This window comes from Papaver somniferum, chromosome 10 (genome assembly GCF_003573695.1).
Source record: "Papaver somniferum cultivar HN1 chromosome 10, ASM357369v1, whole genome shotgun sequence".
Classification (NCBI taxonomy): Eukaryota; Viridiplantae; Streptophyta; class Magnoliopsida; order Ranunculales; family Papaveraceae; genus Papaver; species Papaver somniferum.
Genome location: NC_039367.1, coordinates 152,311,651 through 152,332,686, shown reverse-complemented (window position 1 = coordinate 152,332,686; position 21,036 = coordinate 152,311,651). Strand labels below are relative to the sequence as shown.

General features: G+C 38.2%; 1 pseudogene; it reads left to right on the top strand.

Moving 5' to 3' along the window:
* Positions 1-1,480: 1,480 nt before the first annotated feature.
* On the top strand, positions 1,481-20,206 carry LOC113316554 (annotated as a pseudogene).
* The last annotated feature ends 830 nt before the right edge of the window (positions 20,207-21,036 follow it).

Genomic DNA, 21,036 nt, shown 5'->3' with positions numbered 1-21,036 from the left:
AAGTAAAATAATAATAATTCAAAAACCCTGTATTACTTACTTATCGAAGAGAAACTGAGAAAAACCTTGAAAAGGGGAAATTAGACGATTGAGAAAGAAGATCACATTCCTTACTTTCACCGGACCCGTATTCTGACTTGATTGTATGAATTTAGCACTTGTATATGTGCTTAAAATATGAAAATGTTGTTACATTAGGTGGATAAGGATATCAATGTGACTATTTTTTTTTGCAGTGTCTAAGGTCATGTACTGCGCTAAGGCACAATCTTCCCAGGAGTTTAGATTATTTTTTTTTAATTTTATTCAAATTTTGTTTCATTATACCTTACTTTTGATTTGGGTGTATAACGATTGTTGTGTCTGCTCAATGAAACTATACATTGTCCGGTGCCCTAAATAGAGATATCAAATAGCAAAGGAGAACCATTTACTTTTGAAGTTAAACCATTAGAATCTGGTAATGCTGTTGGCAACCATCTATTCTCTTTTCTTATTTTCTCATGGGTCGGGTTCAATGAAACTTGTTGTAATATGTGTTAAGCTTATATAGCTTTTCAATGCATATCATTCAATAACAACCAATTTGCTGGAAGCTTACACCATTCTTATTTTCCATTCTTTTTTCCTGTATTAGAGTGCTGAGTCTAATTAGTTTGTTTTTCCAGGAATTTAACTGCTACAATATGGATAAGAGTTGTATGCAAGGAAAATCTAGGTTGAATCCTTCATATAAAAGAGGTCTTAAAGAATTTATCAAGATTGTTCGCGATCACACAGATAGCATGGGAAGGACTCGTTGCCCGTGCGCCCGATGCAAAAATAGTCATTTAGCCCATCCAGGTGGTTGAAGATCACTTGCAAGATTTTGGCATACACAGGAATTATACACTATGGATACACCATGGCAAAGATTATGAAACTGTTTCTGATGACGACGATGTTGATGAGGAAGAAACACAAGGTTATACAGCTGATGGGGTTAGCGAACTTCTTGAAGATGTGTGTGCCAGAGCAAACAACAATGAAAGTTCAGGTACACAAAACAGTTGTGAAAACATAGATAAGTTTGATAGTCTCTTGAAGGATGCCTGCGAGCCTTTGTATCCTAATTGCAAGAACTTTTCGAAGTTAGAGTTTGTTATGAGGTTGATGCATATCAAGATAATGAATCTATAACAAATCATTCCAGATGATCCTTGATTTGATTAAAGCGGCATTGCCTGAAGGTGAGACACTTCCAAACACCTACTACGAGGCTAAGAAATTATTGAGGAACCTTGGACTTGGTTATACAGTAATTCATGCATGAAGATACGATTGTGCACTTTTTTGGAAGGAAAATGAGAATCTTGAAAAGTGTCCCAAGTGTAATGATCCAAGGTATAAAGTCGTCGAGGGAAAATGAAAGAAGATACCTTAGAAAGTACTGCGTTATTTTCCACTCAAGCCAAGGCTGCATAGATTATTCATGTCAAGGATGACTGCTAAAGATATGAAATATTGGAAAAAAATACAGAAAGCAGAGAAAAACGTTTTTAGGCATCCAGCAGATTCTAAAATTTGGCAACAGCTCGACGAGAAACATAATTGGTTTACCAAAGATTCACGTAATGTCCGTCTTGGCATTGCAAGCGATGGGTTTATTCCATCTAATGACCTCAATGGAAAACCACACATTATTTGGCCTGTAATTGTTGTTCCGTATAATTTGCCACCTTGGAGATACATAAAAGAGCCTTTCATATTTTTGACTCTACTAATACCAGGACCTAACAGTCCCGGAAATGATATCGACGTTTATCTGAGGCCGATGATAGATGAATTAAAAGAGTTATGGGAAATTGGTGTGCAGACTTTTGATGCAGATTCAAAGGAAGTATTTCAGCTTCATGCCGCGTTGTTATGGACGATCAATGATTTTCCTGCATATGGAAAATTATCTGGATGGAGTACTCATGGGTATCTAGCTTGTGCTGTTTGTAATAAAGATACACGTTCGATGTGGTTGAAGAGTGGACGGAACATATGTTACATGGGTCATCGAAGTTTTTTGCCTCAAACTCATGCTTGGAGAGACAGGGGCAAACATTTATTTAATGGAAAAGCCGAAAAAAAGCCAAAGCCAGAGGAGTTGTCTGAGATGATGTGTTATTACAACTAGAAGTCGTCGAGCAGCAAGATTTTGGGAAGTCACCGAACACCAAAAAGAGGAAACGGTATGATTTTGAGTTAAATTGGACAAAAAGGAGTATTTTTTTCGAATTACCATATTGGAAGATTAATAAATTGCGGCACAACGTTGATGTTATGCATGTGGAGAAAAATATTTGTGATAGTGTTGTTAGAACGCTGATGGACATAGAGAAGAAAACTAAAGACACCATAAGATCTAGAGCAGACCTGGAAAGATTGGGTTTGAAGAAGGAGCTGCATCTAACTAAGATAGGTAACAAGTTAATTAAGCCATCTGCATCTTATACTTTATCGGTTCCAGAGAGAAAAATATTATGCGAGTGGTTGAAGTCGGTGAAGTTTCCTGACGGCTATGCCTCAAACATTGCTCGGTGTGTAAAGGAAAAAGATGGTAAGATATCCGGAATGAAGAGCCATGATTGTCATGTATTTCTACAACGGATTCTTCCTGTTGCACTGCGTGGTTTCCTGCCGAAAAATATATCTAGTGCATTAGTTGAGCTTGGTGTTTTTTTAAGGAATTGTGTTCGAAGACACTAAGACCGGAAGTACTAGAGAAAATGGAAAAGGATGTTTCCGTACTACTATGCAAGTTGGGAGCAGATTTTTCCACCAGCATTTTTTGATATTATGGTTCACTAGATAGTTCACTTACCACATGAAGCTATTCTTGGTGGACCCGTGCAATATCGTTGGATATACCCAATTGAAAGGTAATTACTATCACAATTGCTCTCATTTTTTGAGGTTGTACTACTTTGTTCAAGTATACAGATGATGTTCATGTTTCTGAATATGCTGATGCCACCTATTATAAACATCTCCATCCGTAGCTTGCCTTTTTGAATTCAGTTGATTGGTGATCTGTCTGTATATGTCATTTGTTTACAAGTTATCATATACAAAATCCAGAGATGGATATATTTTGCGAAGTGATCAAATAGAGTGGTGACGATGCTAATAATTTTCCAAATCCTATTACTTTTGCTAAACTTGACGTGTCTTGCTTTTGATCATAAGACAAGTAACTTTGAATTCATTAAATCTCTCTATTATATTGTCTCATTGAATTAATGTATGATCTTGAAATAGGTATTTACGCACACTAAAGCAATATGTACGAAACAAGGCACGACCTGAAGGTTCCATTGCCGAGGCATACATCAACAACGAATGTCTTACCTTTTGCTCTATGTATCTACATGGAATTGAAACACGTTTCAACGGGGAATATCGAAATGACGATGGTGGCTCTGGAGAACCAATGAAGGGGCTGAGTGTTTTCTCAAATGATGCTCGACCTCTTGGAGCTGTTAAAAACGTGATATTGGACTTGAAAGATACCGCCAAAGCTAGATTTTGTGTTTTGAACAATACTAAAGAGCTATTAACATACATTGAGTAAGTGGATATAATTTAGAATGAAGTTATTATAATGCTTATGCATAATTAAAAGAATGACATTTTTGTATATTATGCATATGCAGACAACATATGGAAGAACTAGAAAAGGAAGACCCTCGTAATGTGGATATGAGACATTGATGAGTGCCAAATAATGTATATATCTATCCCTTTTTGTTGGCATTTAACTCATCTTTTGTGCATTAATTCTACATTTTATCCCATATTCTGTATTTTCATTGTTTTCAAGAATAAATATTTTTCTTACTTAATTTTGCATTTTTAGGTAATAAATAAAGTCTGGATGACTTGCGGAGCAGAAAAGAGCTGAAGAGTAGTGAAAAGCCGGAAGAAATTACGCAACGAAGCCGCAAAGAATGGTGCGCACGTCCAAAAAGCTAGGAATGGGCTCAAGAAGGAAGAATTGTTCTTAAAGAAGATATGGGCTTGGCATACCCAAGGCCCAAAACCCTTACCCAAACCCATTTTCTATATCCATACCCGCCTCCATTCTCAACCGTTAGATCGGATTCATCTCATCATCCAATGGTCGATCCTTCGTAGAGCATCAAAATCTGAAGTCTCTGCAAAACACCATAGTACCTAAATTCCAAGCCTTCAGATTAGATCACATTTAGATCCTACGGTCGCTTCTTTGCCTGCGCATCAAATAGCGATACTTCCGCTAAACACTACAGCACCTAACCTCGATCTTCGCTGTTAACTTCGTTGTATCAAGACATCCGACGGTCTTTACCAGCCTCTTCAGTCGGAGCCGTCCGATTCACCTACCAGCTTCGATTCCAGTGGCTCAGCTTCGCCAACATCTAACTTTGATGCTCCCGCTCAACACCCTAAAAACGGATACCCTATACCCTAAACTGTCGACCCATTCTTCTCCTCTTTCTTTCTTCTTCTCCCCCATTCCTCTGCAGAAACACCCATTCCACCACCATCACCTCCACCTGCTACTTTCATCATCCATCGCTCCTGTCACCACCATTTCTACCACCAACTCCACCATCTCCATCATTACCCGACACGACCCATCCCCCTAATTCGAAGCGCTTTAACCTCTCTCACCAACTGACCTAGGTGAGGGTTGATAAAACACCTCAAATTAGGGAGCAATTGTAGCGATTGGGAGCAGGAGAAGAACCGAGAGAGGCAGATAAGACATGGGGCGACGTCAATTCAAAGTTTTGGTGAGTAAATTTCGGAAATTGAAAACCCTAATTTCAATTCTAGGGTTTCGGAAAAATTGGGTATTTGGTGATATAAATAGGGGGTGATGTAGAGGGGTAGAGGGGGATGATCTCTGGACTAGCCAGAAAAACATTTTGTTCTGTTTGTTTGCAATTTCAATTTCAGTTATTGCATGACAACTGATAGTGAATGTTATATGATGTTTTGATATTTATCTTGAATGTTGAGAATGTTGTTTCAATTAGCATATGTGATGAATGTTGATGCTGTTAACATGTTTTTCATGAACTAAATTACTGCAGCTAAGGCTCAGATGAAGCCTTAGTGCATTGTTGGATGATGAATTGCTAGGTTAGAGCCTTAATGCTTGTTTTTCTTGTGCAATGGGAGAGATTAGTGCTCATCTGTGTGCTTGTGATTGATTGTACTGTCAAAAGACACTCAATGCTAGGAGCACATTAGTTGAGCAAGCTGATTTTCTTTCCATTCCAATTGTATGCTTAGGGTCTTAATTTCAACCTAGAACTACATTGTTTGGCTAGGACACCAAGGTGGATTCTAAGCCATTAGCTTAGCCACAATTCCTTTCTTCAGTCACTTACAATTCCAGCTCTGCTTTTATTCACTGCTCAGTTACTTTCCTTTACTGTTTTGCGTAGTTCTTGCATTTTGAAGCCTATTGTGCACTGAAATCAGTGCACAATCTCACCCCTGCCCTTGGCTTACAGCCTTGGTTCCTTGCTGTTGTTATTTTATATCATCTGCCATCTAATCCTTGCTGTGCTGCCATCTTGTGTTAACTGTTTTAGTTCTTTGTATCTGCCTTCATCCATCACTGCTCACTGCCATAGTGCTTTGCACCCATTGATAGCTTAGGAAAATTCTTGTATGCTCCCGCTCCCTGTGGACTAACTCTTTCTTATCCCTATATTATAAAACTTGACCTTGTATACTTGCAAGTTTTTGTGTGTTTTCCATTCCCACACCAAGTTTTTGGCGCCGCTGCCGGGGAGTGGTGTTGTGTGTTGAATTTCTTCTCCTTGATGTCCTTCATCTACCATTGCATCTCTGTCAAGATCATTGCAGAGTTACCTGAGCTGCTGCTGCTGCTGTTGCTGCTGCTGTTGCTGCTGCTGCTGCTGTTGCTGCTGCCCAGCCAAAGCCTGCTGCCAAGCCAAAGCAACTGGGATGCTGCATCTCAACAAGTTGCTGGGCTCATCCAACTGAGGTGGGCTTGTGCCACCATTACTGCTGGGCTTCAACACTTCAACTGAGCTGGGCTCTGTTGCTGCCGGGCTTGTGCACCTTCTGCTGCTGGGCTCTGTTCCAACCTTGTTGCTGGGCTTGAACGTGAGCTGCTTAGGACGATCCTAAAGCCCAACTGGGTTGTGCAACTAAAAGGGGACTAAAAGCCTATTTTTGGGCTTCCCTCCAAAAACCAAGTAAGCCTAACCCATGAGTTAACCCACTTGGGCCTCATTTAAATTCAAACTCGGGCTTGTAATAATTAATTTAATTATTTCTTTGGGATTGTAATAATTTTTATTTATTTATTTATTTATTTTTTTTATATTTGGGACTGTAATTATTTTTTTGTTTTTTTTGTTTTTTATTTTTCTTTTATTTTTCTTTTTCTTTTACGGGCTTGTCTTAATTATTATTATTGTTTTTATTTTCTTTTATGAGTTGTGCTAATTTATGCTAGGTTTAGTTCGAAATTTTTTCCAAAGCCCCATTTTAAACCAAAAACCAAAACCCCTTGTTAGTCCAACACCCATTCAAAACCAAATCTTCATAACCCTTGGGGGCCAAATTGTTTCCGATTGCTCTGTCTGACCAACATGTTAGTTAAGGTACCTACTAGGACATGATTGTGACCTACAGAGACCAAACAAACAGACTTGTTAGAATTAACCCAGACGAACCTATCGAAATTCTAAGTTCTGGGGGAGACAGTCCAGATCAACCAGAAACAATGGGAGAACCCCGTACCCTCAAGGATTATATGTACCCAACTAGAGCCAGTCAACCTTCTTGTATTGTGCTACCCGAGGCTAATGGCCATTATGAGCTGAAATCAAGCACAATACAGATGCTTCCAATTTTTAGAGGTGTTGAGAATGAAAACCCGTACCACCACGTGAGAGAATTCGAGGAAATTTGTGGAACTCTGCGTTTCACTCAAATGTCCGACGAAACCCTAAAGTTAAGGCTTTTTCCTTTCTCCCTGAAAGATAAGGTAAAGGCCTGGCTTTATGCTTTACAGCCTCAATCCATCATGACATGGGATGACCTCATAAAGGAGTTTTTCAAAGAGTTTTTCCCGAACCACAAGACTGCGACAATTCGTCAAAGTCTGAATAGCTTTGTGCAATTAGAAGGTGAGACCTTAGCTAGATACTTGGAGAGATTCAATGAATTATTGCTCCAATGTCCCCATCATGGTTTTGAAAAATGGAGACTTGTGCAAATTTTGTATGAAGGTCTAGATGTGTCCACCCGAACAACGGTTGAGTCGATGTGTAATGGTCTATTCGTAGACAAAACTGCTGATGCGTCTTGGGACTTCTTGATTGAAGTAGCTGAAAAGACGCAACAGTGGGAATCCATCCATGAAACCAGAAAGACTACATCCGAAGCAAAGGCTTTTAGAATTGAAGTGGATTTCGAGGGAAGAGCAAACATGGCATCAATAGTTAGGAGATTAGAAGAGTTAGAACTACATAAACATTCAAAACCTTCCACCACTACTCTCCGAGAACATGTCGCTTCGTCTGTTTGTGCTGCTTGTAATGACCCCAACCATCAATTCCAAAATTGTCCCGATTTGCTTGCAGTCCAGGAATCTAGGATTGAACAGGCACATGCCATGTTTCAAAAACCAGAGCATAACCCTTATTCACAGACCTACAATCCAGGATGGAGAAACCACCCTAACTTTTCATGGTCAAAAGGACCCACTCAGGGAGGACCATATCAACCCAATCAGAGCTATCAAAACAATCAGGGATATCAGAACAATCAAGGTTATCAACACCCGAGAAACCCTCAACAACAATCAAACTCTCAACAACAATCATATCCTAAACACAATACCGACAAGAGATTATCCACCCTAGAGGAAATGTTCCAAAGTTTGATGCAAAGTCAGAAAAATCTAGATCAAAAGATGGATAAAATGTGTGAGAGAGAAAAGGGTAAACTTCCGAGCCAACCCCAACAAAATCCAAAGAGGATATTTCAAACAGGCACAACATCCTTCACTGAAACCTCACCCGATCAAGTCCATGCAATTACCACCCTCCGAAGTGGTAAAGTCATCGAGAACAACGTGGGCGAACCTAATGAATCTGATACAAATTCCACGCTGTCTCCACAACCCCAGAAAACCAAAGAATCTGAGCAAGTTGGAAAGCCTGACAATTCTACTGCTGTGAATGTCCCTTTGCCAACTCATTCTCCTGTTGCCCCATTTCCTCAAAGATTGATCTATCAACAGAAAAGTACCCATTATAATGAGATGTTAGATCTGTTCAAGAGAGTCAACATCAACATTCCTTTTCTTGAAGCAATCAAGCAAATCCCTGCTTATGCCAAATTCCTCAAAGACTTGTGTACTCAAAAGCGCAAGCTCAATGTGCAAAAACGTGCTTTCTTAGCTGAGCAGGTGAGTTCCATCATTCTGAACAAAACTCCACCCAAGTTTAGGGATCCAGGATGTCCAACAATTTCTTGCACTATAGGAGAACACACGGTCAATAAAGCGTTATTAGACCTAGGTGCAAGTGTTAACCTACTGCCATATTCTGTTTATGAGCAGTTAGGTCTTGGGGAGTTGAAACCAACATCTATCACTCTACAACTGGCAGACCGATCTGTCAAGATTCCTCGTGGAGTGGTCAAAGACGTTTTGATCAAGGTTGACAAATTCTATTTTCCCGTAAACTTCATTATCTTAGACACTCAACCCGTACAAAACCCAGACTGTCACATTCCTGTCATCTTAGGACGTCCTTTCTTGGCTACGTCCAACGCGATCATTAATTGTCGTAATGGAGTGCTGAAACTGTCTTTTGGTAACATGACGGTAGAATTGAATGTGTTCGATATTAGTCAACAACCTGTGAATCTTGATGATGATGATGTGCATGAAGTTAATATGATTGAAGGATTAATGCAAGATTCGCTGACTAACATTCTATCCGTCGACCCCTTTCAAGCATGTATGGAGAACTTTAACTCAGATTCCTATGATGATGCATACTGTAGTGACGTCCTATCTCTACTCGAATCTGTACCTCAAATGGACATCACTGAAAGGAAATATGAAGTGGAACCACCCTTACTCTCTGATTCCAAGCTTATTCCATCCATTGTTGAGCCACCCAAGCTTGAATTGAAAACATTGCCTAGTACGTTGAAGTACGCATTCCTAGGTTCTTCTGATACTTTACCTGTCATTATTTCATCATGTTTAGACACGGAACAGGAAAGTAAGCTTTTAGAAGTACTTAAGGAACACAAAGAGGCCTTAGGATGGACCATCTCAGATCTCAAAGGAATTAGTCCCACCATTTGCATGCACCACATTAACCTTGAAGAGAATGCCAAACCATCGAGGGAAATGCAAAGGAGACTTAATCCTAACATGAGAGATGTAGTCAAAGGAGAGATCCTGAAACTACTTGATGCGGGTATCATATACCCAATTCCCGATAGCAAATGGGTTAGTCCCATTCAAGTTGTGCCTAAGAAGTCAGGCATTACTGTAGTTCAGAACGACAAGAATGAATTAGTCCCTACTCGTACAACCACAGGATGGCGAGTATGCATCGACTACAGGAAGTTGAACACAGTAACAAGGAAGGATCACTTCCCGCTCCCTTTCATTGACCAAATGCTAGAACGTGTGTCTGGACACAGTCACTACTGTTTTCTAGATGGCTTTTCCGGTTATAACCAAATTCACATTGCTCCAAAGATCAGGAAAAAACTACATTCACGTGTCCATTTGGGACGTTTGCTTATAGACGTATGCCCTTCGGGTTGTGTAATGCACCTGCTACTTTTCAGCGTTGCATGATGAGCATTTTTTCTGACATGATAGATAGTTTTCTCGAGATCTTTATGGATGATTTCTCTGTTTTTGGTTCCTCGTTTGACGAATGTTTGAAGCATCTTGCCCTCGTGATATCCAGATGTAAAGAAAAGAACCTTGTTCTAAATTGGGAAAAATGCCATTTTATGGTGAATTCAGGAATAGTTCTAGGACACATCATCTCAGAAAAAGGAATTGAAGTGGATAAAGCTAAAGTTGACCTCATTCAACATCTACCACAACCTTGCTCTGTGAAGGAGATCAGATCATTTCTAGGTCATGCTGGTTTTTACCGGCGATTCATCAAAGATTTCAGCAAAATCTCCAGACCTCTGTGCAGTCTTCTCTCCAAAGATGTTGCCTTCAATTTCGATGCTGCTTGTGTGAAGGCATGGGAGGAATTAAAAACCCTTCTCACCACCGCTCCTATAGTCCGACCACCCGATTGGAAGCTTCCGTTCGAACTTATGTGTGATGCCTCTGATTATGCTGTTGGTGCTGTTTTAGGACAGCGAGTTGATAGACTACCATATGTGATATACTATGCTAGCAAAACCCTTAATGATGCCCAACTCAATTATTCAACTACCGAGAAGGAATTGCTTGCCGTCGTTTTCGCATTAGACAAGTTTAGATCTTATCTGATAGGGTCTAAGATCATCATATACACAGACCATGCGGCTTTGAAGTATCTTCTTTCCAAGAAGGATGCTAAAGCTCGCCTTATTCGATGGATACTCTTATTACAGGAATTCGATCTCGAAATCCGTGATAAGAAAGGTTGTGAGAATGTGGTTGCTGATCATTTGTCTAGATTAACTTTAGAGTCTATTGATGAATTGAGCTGATTAGAGAATCATTCCCAGATGAACAGCTGATGTCTATCTCAGACCTTCCTTGGTTTGCTGATATTGTTAACTACCTCGCTACAGGTAGGATGCCCTCACGTTGGTCGAGACAAGACCGCTCTAAATTCCTGGCTGAAGTCAAACATTTCCTTTGGGATGACCCATATTTGTTTAAAGTACTGCCCAGACCAAATCATTAGGAGATGTGTCCCCAACACTGAACAGAAAGATGTGATATCTTTCTGTCATGACCAAGCATGTGGAGGCCATTTCAGTGCCAAGAAAACCGCTGCAAAGATCTTGCAGTGTGGATTCTATTGGCCATCATTGTTCAAGGATTGCCATGATTATTGTGTTGCTTGTGAACGCTGTCAAAAGCTAGGAAGCATTTCGAGGAGAAACATGATGCCATTGAACCCCATTTTGATTGTGGAGATTTTTGATGTTTGGGGGATAGACTTCATGGGTCCATTTCCCATGTCTGACAGCAAGTTGTACATCCTAGTCGCAGTTGATTACGTTTCTAAGTGGGTAGAAGCCATAGCAACCAGAACAAATGACCACAAGGTGGTACTTTCATTTCTAAAGGAAACATATTTTCACGTTTTGGTACCCCTAGAGCTATCATCAGTGACGGCGGTTCACATTTTCGTCAATACACTTTGAGTCTTTAGTACGCAAGTATGGCATAACTCACAAGGTTGCTACTCCGTACCACCCTCAGACTAGTGGACAAGTGGAAGTGTCTAATAGGGAAATTAAGCACATTCTGGAGAAGACGGTCAACCCGTCCAGGAAAGATTGGTCATTGAGATTGAATGATGCTTTGTGGGCCTATAGAACAGCTTATAAGACACCAATTGGCATGTCCCCCTATCGTCTAGTGTATGGAAAGCCGTGCCATCTACCTGTGGAATTAGAACATCGTGCCTACTGGGCAATCAAAGAGCTGAACTTTCTCTGGACGAAGCTGGAATTCAAAGGAAACTTCAACTCAACGAGTTGGAAGAATTGAGAAATGAGGCTTATGACAGTGCCAAGTTATAAAGCAGAAGATGAAGATGTTTCATGACAAGCGTATTCTGCGCAAATCCTTCACTCCTGGTCAGAAAGTCTTGCTGTATGACTCCCGATTACATCTTTTTCCAGGAAAACTGCGTTCCAGATGGAAGGGTCCGTACCTAGTACGCACAGTTTTTCCTCATGGAGCTGTAGAGCTGGAGGATGTCTCCAACAAGAACGTTTTCAAAGTCAACGGGCAGAGATTAAAGCCATTCCTTGAGCCATTTCCACCCGACATTGAAACAACCAACCTGGAGGACCCAGTCTATGTGGACTAAACTGGTCCACTCTTTCCCTAAATAACCAAAAAGTTTTCCAAATCTTTCCCTAAAAAAAAAAATTTTTCGTTTTCCCATCAAAACCAAATGTTCCCAACAAAACCAAATTTTTTCCAAAAAGTCCAATCCCATTAAAAACCAAATTTTCTTGTAGATAATGTGTTAGTTAAATTTCCTTTTGTATATATTTTGTGCTCATCCATTGTGACTCCTAATATGATGGATTTTTGCCTTGAATAACGGAGTTTTAATCGAGCTTCGCCGTACAATCGGGTATTCTCTCTCCTTTTACTCTACTCAGCATGTTCCTCTTCATATATTGTTTTATAATTCTTTCCATATTTTGAAACATTGAGGACAATGTTTAGTTTAGGTTTGGGGGTATAGAGTAGATACCATGATAATATGCTATAATTGAAAACGAACTCCTTCTTTTGAAAAATTGAAAAAAAAAAAATTCAAAAAAAAAAAAATTAAAAAAAAAAATCATAAAAAATGGAGCTCATTTACCTTGAAATGTTGACTCTTGTGCAAATATGTATTATTAGGAGTCTTAGTCTAGATATTTAGGCACCCTGATTCTAGCACAATTCACATAGTGATAAGAAATTTGCACGCGCACGATCTACCAATACATGTATGGCCTCGATCTTCAAGGTGTTTGATAGGAAGTTACGATTGCCAATCACTTTAGAATACTGAACGAAACTTGACTAGCTTGTTCTTTGTTGGTTGGTTGGTTGGGATAGAAGGTGGAGGTTACATTAAGAAAGACAACCATCGAATTTAACTGGGTGCATCAAAAAGGGCTACCTCTTGCAAAGTGTCATGTAATTTTTGTTTCCTTTTGTTATGTATCAAAAGTTTTTCTCTTAAAAAAAAAAAAAAAAAAAAAAAAAAAAAAAAAAAAAAAAAAAAAAAAAAAAAAAAAAAAAAAATAAAAAAAAAAAAAAAATCAAGTATTTATCAATTCCATCATCTCTTGTTCCAAAAATAAAAGAGAGTAGTCAATGTAAATAAGAGTCATGTAAAGAGTCATTTTGTTGTTTCATTGTAATAAGCAAGGAGGGTGTATGCCATTGATGTACAACGCGAGTAATTGTGAAATACCTCCAACTCATTCACACTTCTCGTAAAGTCCGGACAGCTAGCTAGATTTCGACCTTGGTTCTTAGCCTGAGAAACTATCTCTTGGTGATTAGTAGTCATAACTTCAGATCTTTCTTTACACATGTGTAGATACACTTTACACTCTTATCACATGTCTTTTTTTTATCAGTGCTAGGATTGTGCCTTCGATAGCTAGATTGACATCTCCATTTTGCTGTGAGCTTAAACTGTTTTGCACATGTCACATTTGATGGAATCTGAGCTTATATTTTGACCTAGAACTTTGTAGGCACGTTCTAAGAAAACCTTCACAAGACTTCAACTCGTCCACTAGGGACACTTAGTGGTTTAAAAGGCTTAGTGCATACGCTAAATGCATTCGAGAGACCAGCGACAGTGGTATAGTTAGGATTTCCTTAGTTTTGTTTTACTTGAGGACAAGTAAAATTCAGGTTTGGGGGTATTTGATGAGTGCCAAATAATGTATATATCTATCCCTTTTTGTTGGCATTTAACTCATCTTTTGTGCATTAATTCTACATTTTATCCCATATTCTGTATTTTCATTGTTTTCAAGAATAAATATTTTTCTTACTTAATTTTGCATTTTTAGGTTATAAATAAAGTCTGGATGACTTGCGGAGCAGAAAAGAGCTGAAGAGTAGTGAAAAGCCGGAAGAAATTACGCAAGGAAGCCGCAAAGAATGGTGCGCACGTCCAAAAAGCTAGGAATGGGCTCAAGAAGGAAGAATTGTTCTTAAAGAAGATATGGGCTTGTCATACCCAAGGCCCAAAACCCTTACCCAAACCCATTTTCTATATCCATACCCGCCTCCATTCTCAACCGTTAGATCGGATCCATCTCATCATCCAATGGTCGATCCTTCGTAGAGCATCAAAATCTGAAGTCTCTGCAAAACACCATAGTACCTAAATTCCAAGCCTTCAGATTAGATCACATTTAGATCCTACGGTCGCTTCTTTGCCTGCGCATCAAATAGCGATATTTCCGCTAAACACTACAGCACCTAACCTCGATCTTCGCCGTTAACTTCGTTGTATCAAGACATCCGACGGTCTTTACCAGCCTCTTCACTCGGAGCCGTCCGATTCACCTACCAGCTTCGATTCCAGTGGCTCAGCTTCGCCAACATCTAACTTTGATGCTCCCGCTCAACACCCTAAAAACGGATACCCTATACCCTAAACTGTCGACCCATTCTTCTCCTCTTTCTTTCTTCTTCTCCCCCATTCCTCTGCAGAAACACCCATTCCACCACCATCACCTCCACCTGCTACTTCCATCATCCATCGCTCCTGTCACCACCATTTCTACCACCAACTCCACCATCTCCATCATTACCCGACACGACCCATCCCCCTAATTCGAAGCGCTTTAACCTCTCTCACCAACTGACCTAGGTGAGGGTTGATAAAACACCTCAAATTAGGGAGCAATTGTAGCGATTGGGAGCAGGATAAGAACCGAGAGAGGCAGAGAAGACATGGGGCGACGTCAATTCAAAGTTTTGGTGAGTAAATTTCGGAAATTGAAAACCCTAATTTCAATTCTAGGGTTTCGGAAAAATTGGGTATTTGGTGATATAAATAGGGGGTGATGTAGAGGGGTAGAGGGGGATGATCTCTGGACTAGCCAGAAAAACATTTTGTTCTGTTTGTTTGCAATTTCAATTTCAGTTATTTCATGACAGTTGATAGTGAATGTTATATGATGTTTTGATATTTATCTTGAATGTTGAGAATGTTGTTTCAATTAGCATATGTGATGAATGTTGATGCTGTTAACATGTTTTTCATGAACTAAATTACTGCAGCTAAGGCTCAGATGAAGCCTTAGTGCATTGTTGGATGATGAATTGCTAGGTTAGAGCCTTAATGCTTGTTTTTCTTGTGCAATGGGAGAGATTAGTGCTCATCTGTGTGCTTGTGATTGATTGTACTGTCAAAAGACACTCAATGCTAGGAGCACATTAGTTGAGCAAGCTGATTTTCTTTCCATTCCAATTGTATGCTTAGGGTCTTAATTTCAACCTAGAACTACATTGTTTGGCTAGGACACCAAGGTGGATTCTAAGCCATTAGCTTAGCCACAATTCCTTTCTTCAGTCACTTACAATTCCAGCTCTGCTTTTATTCACTGCTCAGTTACTTTCCTTTACTGTTTTGCTTAGTTCTTGCATTTTGAAGCCTGTTGTGCACTGAAATCAGTGCACAATCTCACCCCTGCCCTTGGATTACATCCTTGGTTCCTTGTTGTTGTTATTTTATATCATCTGCCATCTAATCCTTGCTGTGCTGCCATCTTGTGTTAACTGTTTTAGTTCTTTGTATCTGCCTTCATCCATCACTGCTCACTGCCATAGTGCTTTGCACCCATTGATAGCTTAGGAAAATTCTTGTATGCTCCCGCTCCCTGTGGACTAACTTTTTCTTATCCCTATATTATAAAACTTGACCTTGTATACTTGCAAGTTTTTGTGTGTTTTCCATTCCCACACCAGACATGAAAGATATTTTGCTAAATGGTTTGAAGAACGGGTAAGTACTAATCATATTATTTTATATACCTAGACGTTATCGTTGTTGTTATCTTAAGTCGAAGCCATCATTAGTGGCGTACGTAGCATACTGTTGTAAAAAGATGCATGTGTGAAACTTAGTATATTCATGCACATAGATAATAGATATGTTAGTTAGATGAGGAGTATTTTAGGTAATTTGAGAATGCATACTCTTTTTTATCTCGATTAACTGTGTATATATAAATGAAACAAGTAATTTTTGAATTGTTGGTGATAATGAAGAGAATGAGATACGTGTTAGCCAAGATATATACACATAATCTGAAATAAAATGATGACCAGCTAGTACCTAGATGTGTCGCCAATTTTTTTTATTTTATATTATTAACTGCCAATTTTTTCATTTTATGTCTGGACTTTAAAGAGTATCCCCTAAATTCTTATTAACATTGAGTGTCATTATGCTGTATGGTTCTTGTGGACTAGTATTAATGTTCTATCATTCTGTAGGTGAATCGTTTACGAGAAGAGAATTCTCCTAGTGTTTCAGATGAAATATATTCACTAGCAGTTGGCCCTGATTCACGCGTAGTGCGAAATAGTGGGTGTATCATTAATGCAATACGATTTCATATGAGGGATCGGGAAGTAAACTTGCGAACACAGAATAGTCGTGTTGTAGTAAAGGGGGAGCACCAGTCTAATGTTGATGATTTTTATGGTGTGTTAATAGATGTCTTAGAGCTAAGTTACCTGTATGGAAATAAAGTTTTTCTTTTCAGATGTGATTGGTGGGACACCGACAAGAGAAGGAAAAATATTGTCACTGATATCCACTTCACTAGTCTTAACTTCTCTTAGACATGGTACAAAGACGATCTTTTTGTTCTTGCTGACCAAGTGCAACAAGTTTTCTACCTTAAAGACCTTAAACTGCACGGAAAATAGTATGTTGTTCAGCGTGTAATGCCTCAGAATGTTTATGATGTCTTAGAGAAAGAGGTTGGGCCATAACCAAACAATGACGAGGCATATCAGCAAGATGAACACTTCACGACAGAAAAGATAGCCCAAGATAATTCTGGAAATGCATCAAGTTGCAATGAGGAAGTTACTAATTCAAGTTTGAATAGAAATGATGTCTCCGCCGAAGAAGTTGATATAGATATTGTTATGGATGATCTTGAAGGTTCCGGGGACTATATTGAAGAAGAAGAACTTGAAGGAGAAGGTGGTGTTTTGAGTGAATATAATAGTGAAAATGAAGGTATTATCTCAAGTGGTGAGAGTGATATTGATTAAAGAATTGTGTTTCTCAGCCACTTTTTTTTTTTGTGTGTGTCGTAGACCTCTTTTTTCCTTTGTTTTTGCAAAGGACCTTGGTTGCTAGTTGTTTGGACATGTTGACTTGTTATTTAAATGAAAGTTGTCATTTTGAACTATAATAGTAAACAAACTATCGAAGATACTAGAAACGAACAAAAAAACAGAATATGGAAAGGAGATGCACCACGCAACTAATTTTACATTAAGAAAATATTTCCACTCTAGCGGCCATAGAAAAATTGTGCAACATTAATAAGCATCGTTAAAATTGTACAACACTAATAAGCATCGTAGTGGATCCAAAATTTGAAAGAAAAACTCAAATCAGCTAAGACGTTGTAGTTATAAAATGAAAAACTACAAACTATTTCTTTTTACGACATATGAAAACGTTTAAAATAAAAACCATTTATTATGCATTATATACGTCAAGGACAACCGTTGTATTTACAACATTTTATATTATCGAAAAGGTATTTCTAGTAGATACATGCGTCCTAAAAATGTTATTATCGTGACATTATTTTTGAGTGGCAAATAAAGGGTTTTACCAACATCATAAAATGTTAGTAATACATGAGTTTACTTGCAACGGATGAGAGTGCTAGGAAAAATATATTATTCTTAACGACTTCACAATGTCGTGAATAATTGGATATTTGTGACAGATTTTGGTGTTAACAATATACATGATTATTTGTAACATTTCTGAAATATCGGTGCGAAAAATCATATTAATATTATTTATTTTTTATTTTAAAAATAAATATTTGCGACATAATAGCAGGTGTAGAAAGTAACCTATTCTGACACTTCTGGGGATTTAGCTAACACAATATTTTTGTAACATTAAAATTGTCACGCATAACTAATATTTATGACGTTTTCAATGATGTTGCAAACATAATGTCACAAATACGCCTGTTTGTTGTAGTGTCTTCATATAAAGTAACCGAACTACAGCTTCAAATGAGTTCAGTTACTTGTTCTTCATATAAATTAACCGAACTGTTCAAAATCCAGTTCAAACCCGGATCATTTTGAAGATTAACAAATATTCTAGGAGAGGATGGAGATGAAGAATCAGATGAGTTTTCATCATTTGAATACTCAAACTTAGTGATTTGGAAAAAAATCAATTTTCCATGTTTTTCTCTTTCATCTTCTCTAATTGTACTCTCTCAATAATTCTACTCAACTAATAATAAACCCATCTTTTAACTTAATCTCACTAATTGTTTTTAACTAAATCATTCACTAATCATCACCCAAAATTAATCAGGAGGGTAATTTAGGTATTAATATAAATATCTAGATAAGGGGTGACATAGGTATTTACTTCTAATGTCTTTACCCAAAATAAAACCATGATCCCCCCAAAAAAACCATGGTCCCCAAAAAATCGTTCTTCTTTTTTATTGAAGCTCTAAGTTATTAGTGCCATGGACCAAGCCCATTAGTTAGTCAACTATACTGGTTGACTGATTATTGCTCCCCGTCATATGTCAGTTGTAGTTGTAAGATTTCTTACAACTACACTCCACTAAAATTAATCCAATTTTTAAGTGATCATTATGAATTCTTATTTGATTAATTGAATATTTAGAATGTTTACAAGATAGATTCAAGTATTACAACAATTTTACTTGAAACCTAGATTCACTTTTCGTTTCTCCCTCTATTTATTGACCAAGACTTATCTTAGAACGTTTTACAAGTAATGACCTCTCTTCTTTATATAGAATTTTACATAGTGGATGACATCTAAGATACCCACTATTTTCGGGATCACTATGCGACATATTCGCTCATATACAATCGCTCATCTTCGCATAGAATACCTCTTCGGCACAGTTCTCCACACTTTATTCGTGACTTTGCTGACATCATCTGGCGCGTCATCTTAACTTTGTCGTGTGCGATGCTCTTCGCTTAGGTTGTACTCTTTACTTCGCTTGATTACTAACCTGTGCTATATTTTACTCCTACATTTTGCCTCTTCTCGTTTCACTTATTCTTCAGAGTGAGCGATATTAGAAATTCTCTTTTTGTAAATCGCACATGCTTGTATTTTTTCATTTTATTTCTTCGACAATTTCCCGGGTTTCAAGTTTCTCTCCACACGTGTCGATTTTCTTCCTCTTTAACCGACTTGAACTGTCTTCAACCGGTTGTTTCTTTTCACCTATATAAGGGTTTTTCAATCAGTAAATAACCCTTCTTTTATTCACTGCAACTATACTTCTACACTTTTTCTTCTCTCTCTTGTTGCTATTCATTTTCATCCGTTATTATCCATTTCTGCTGCCTCTGTCACCGATTTCTTCTACTGTTGTTCTTCCACCATGAACTATGAATCTAAGTTTGTTTCCTTTCCTCATGATGATTATTATTGATTTTAACCATTATCATCTAAGTATGACTTTCAATTCCTTGCTGAAGATGCTCAAGCGAATAACGAGAAGTTGCAGTCCCAACTAAGCCAATTAAATAATCAATATTCATATTCACTTGATCAGATCAACAATCTTTCCCATGAGAATAACCAGCTTACTCAAAAAATTGAGTTTTTTAATGATCAAATTTTCTTTTTATCTAAATTATCACACGATGCTGATTTATTACATCAAACTTTATCAGAAGAAAACCATATTATTTCTAGAGAGAAGCTATCTTTTTCGAAGAAAGAAGCAATGTTTTCACATCAGTATTCAATTCTGCATGAGATAAATGAAAATCAAGCGCGAACTCTTCGCGTACTGAAGGAACAGTACGAGATTTCGCTTAAAGATTTAAGCTCCCAAAATGAGAAACTTGTTCAAAATAATATAAGTCTTTCTGCGAAGAAGAGTCAGTTTCAAGAACAATATAGTCAATTGAAGAATTCCCATGATATTCTTAAGAAAAAGAACAAATCTCTTTCATCTGAAGAAAATAAAATTCGATCTCCCTTAGTGGTTCAGTTGGTGATGGATTTGATAAGGCTATGGAAAGTATGAAGGAGAAAATCAGCAAGATGAAGAGAAGTCTGCTAATGAGGCAAATGCTGAGATTGAAAATCAGCAAGAAGAAGAGAAGTCTGTTGATGAGGTCATTACTGAGATTGAAAATCCTGGACCCAGTAATAAGATTTGAAAAGTATTTTGAATAAGATGCTGTTGTTGGGCATTCTTGATTTCCTTTCTTTATTTTGACGTATTTTGAACCTTCTTGTTTTCAGACTTGTTTGTTGCAAGGAAGATAATACATCGTTATTTTAATTCTCATACCTGCCTCTTATTATCTTTATTGTAAGAATCAATTGTGCGAATTTATCATTACTTTATTTAATTTACTTGGGAGGTCTTATTTTGCCTTCCTATGTAAAGGTCTTATCTTGCCTCATTCTTGTGCGACGAGATCGCAGGCGGTCTTTGCATTTTAGTACATCGACCCATTGATCTCATCTTATCTTTTTCGCTTGTATTATTTCCTCTTCAGGTTTGTTGCATAAATATCACAAGTCTTAATACTCTCTTGAGTAAAAACCTTATGACATTTATGTCTTTTGACACAATTCAGCTCCCTAATGGAGGGTGCCGTCCTTATCTTCCCCTGGTTGCCCCTTCAAGGAAGCTTACCTCTATCGGGTTAAGATTATGGCTCTTCCCATATAGTTTTTCAACAACCAGTTGATTTCGCAGTCTCGCATACACTACCTATAGGGTTTATGGTAGCAAGAACGCACCCTAAGTGGGGTATCTTCGGACCGAATGCATCATAGTCAGGACTTTTCAAGAGTGGAAAGGTACGCTCCAGACTCCCCGGGCACTCTTGACTCAACCGTGTACCTCGGCGCCCTGATCGAGTTTCTACACTCCTTGGGAGAGCCTTTCTCACCTTAGTCTCTCAATCTAAGATTACTATCTTAGACTGAAAATTTAAGGTATCTCTCCCGGATGGACATTATCGTTTAATTCTCACCC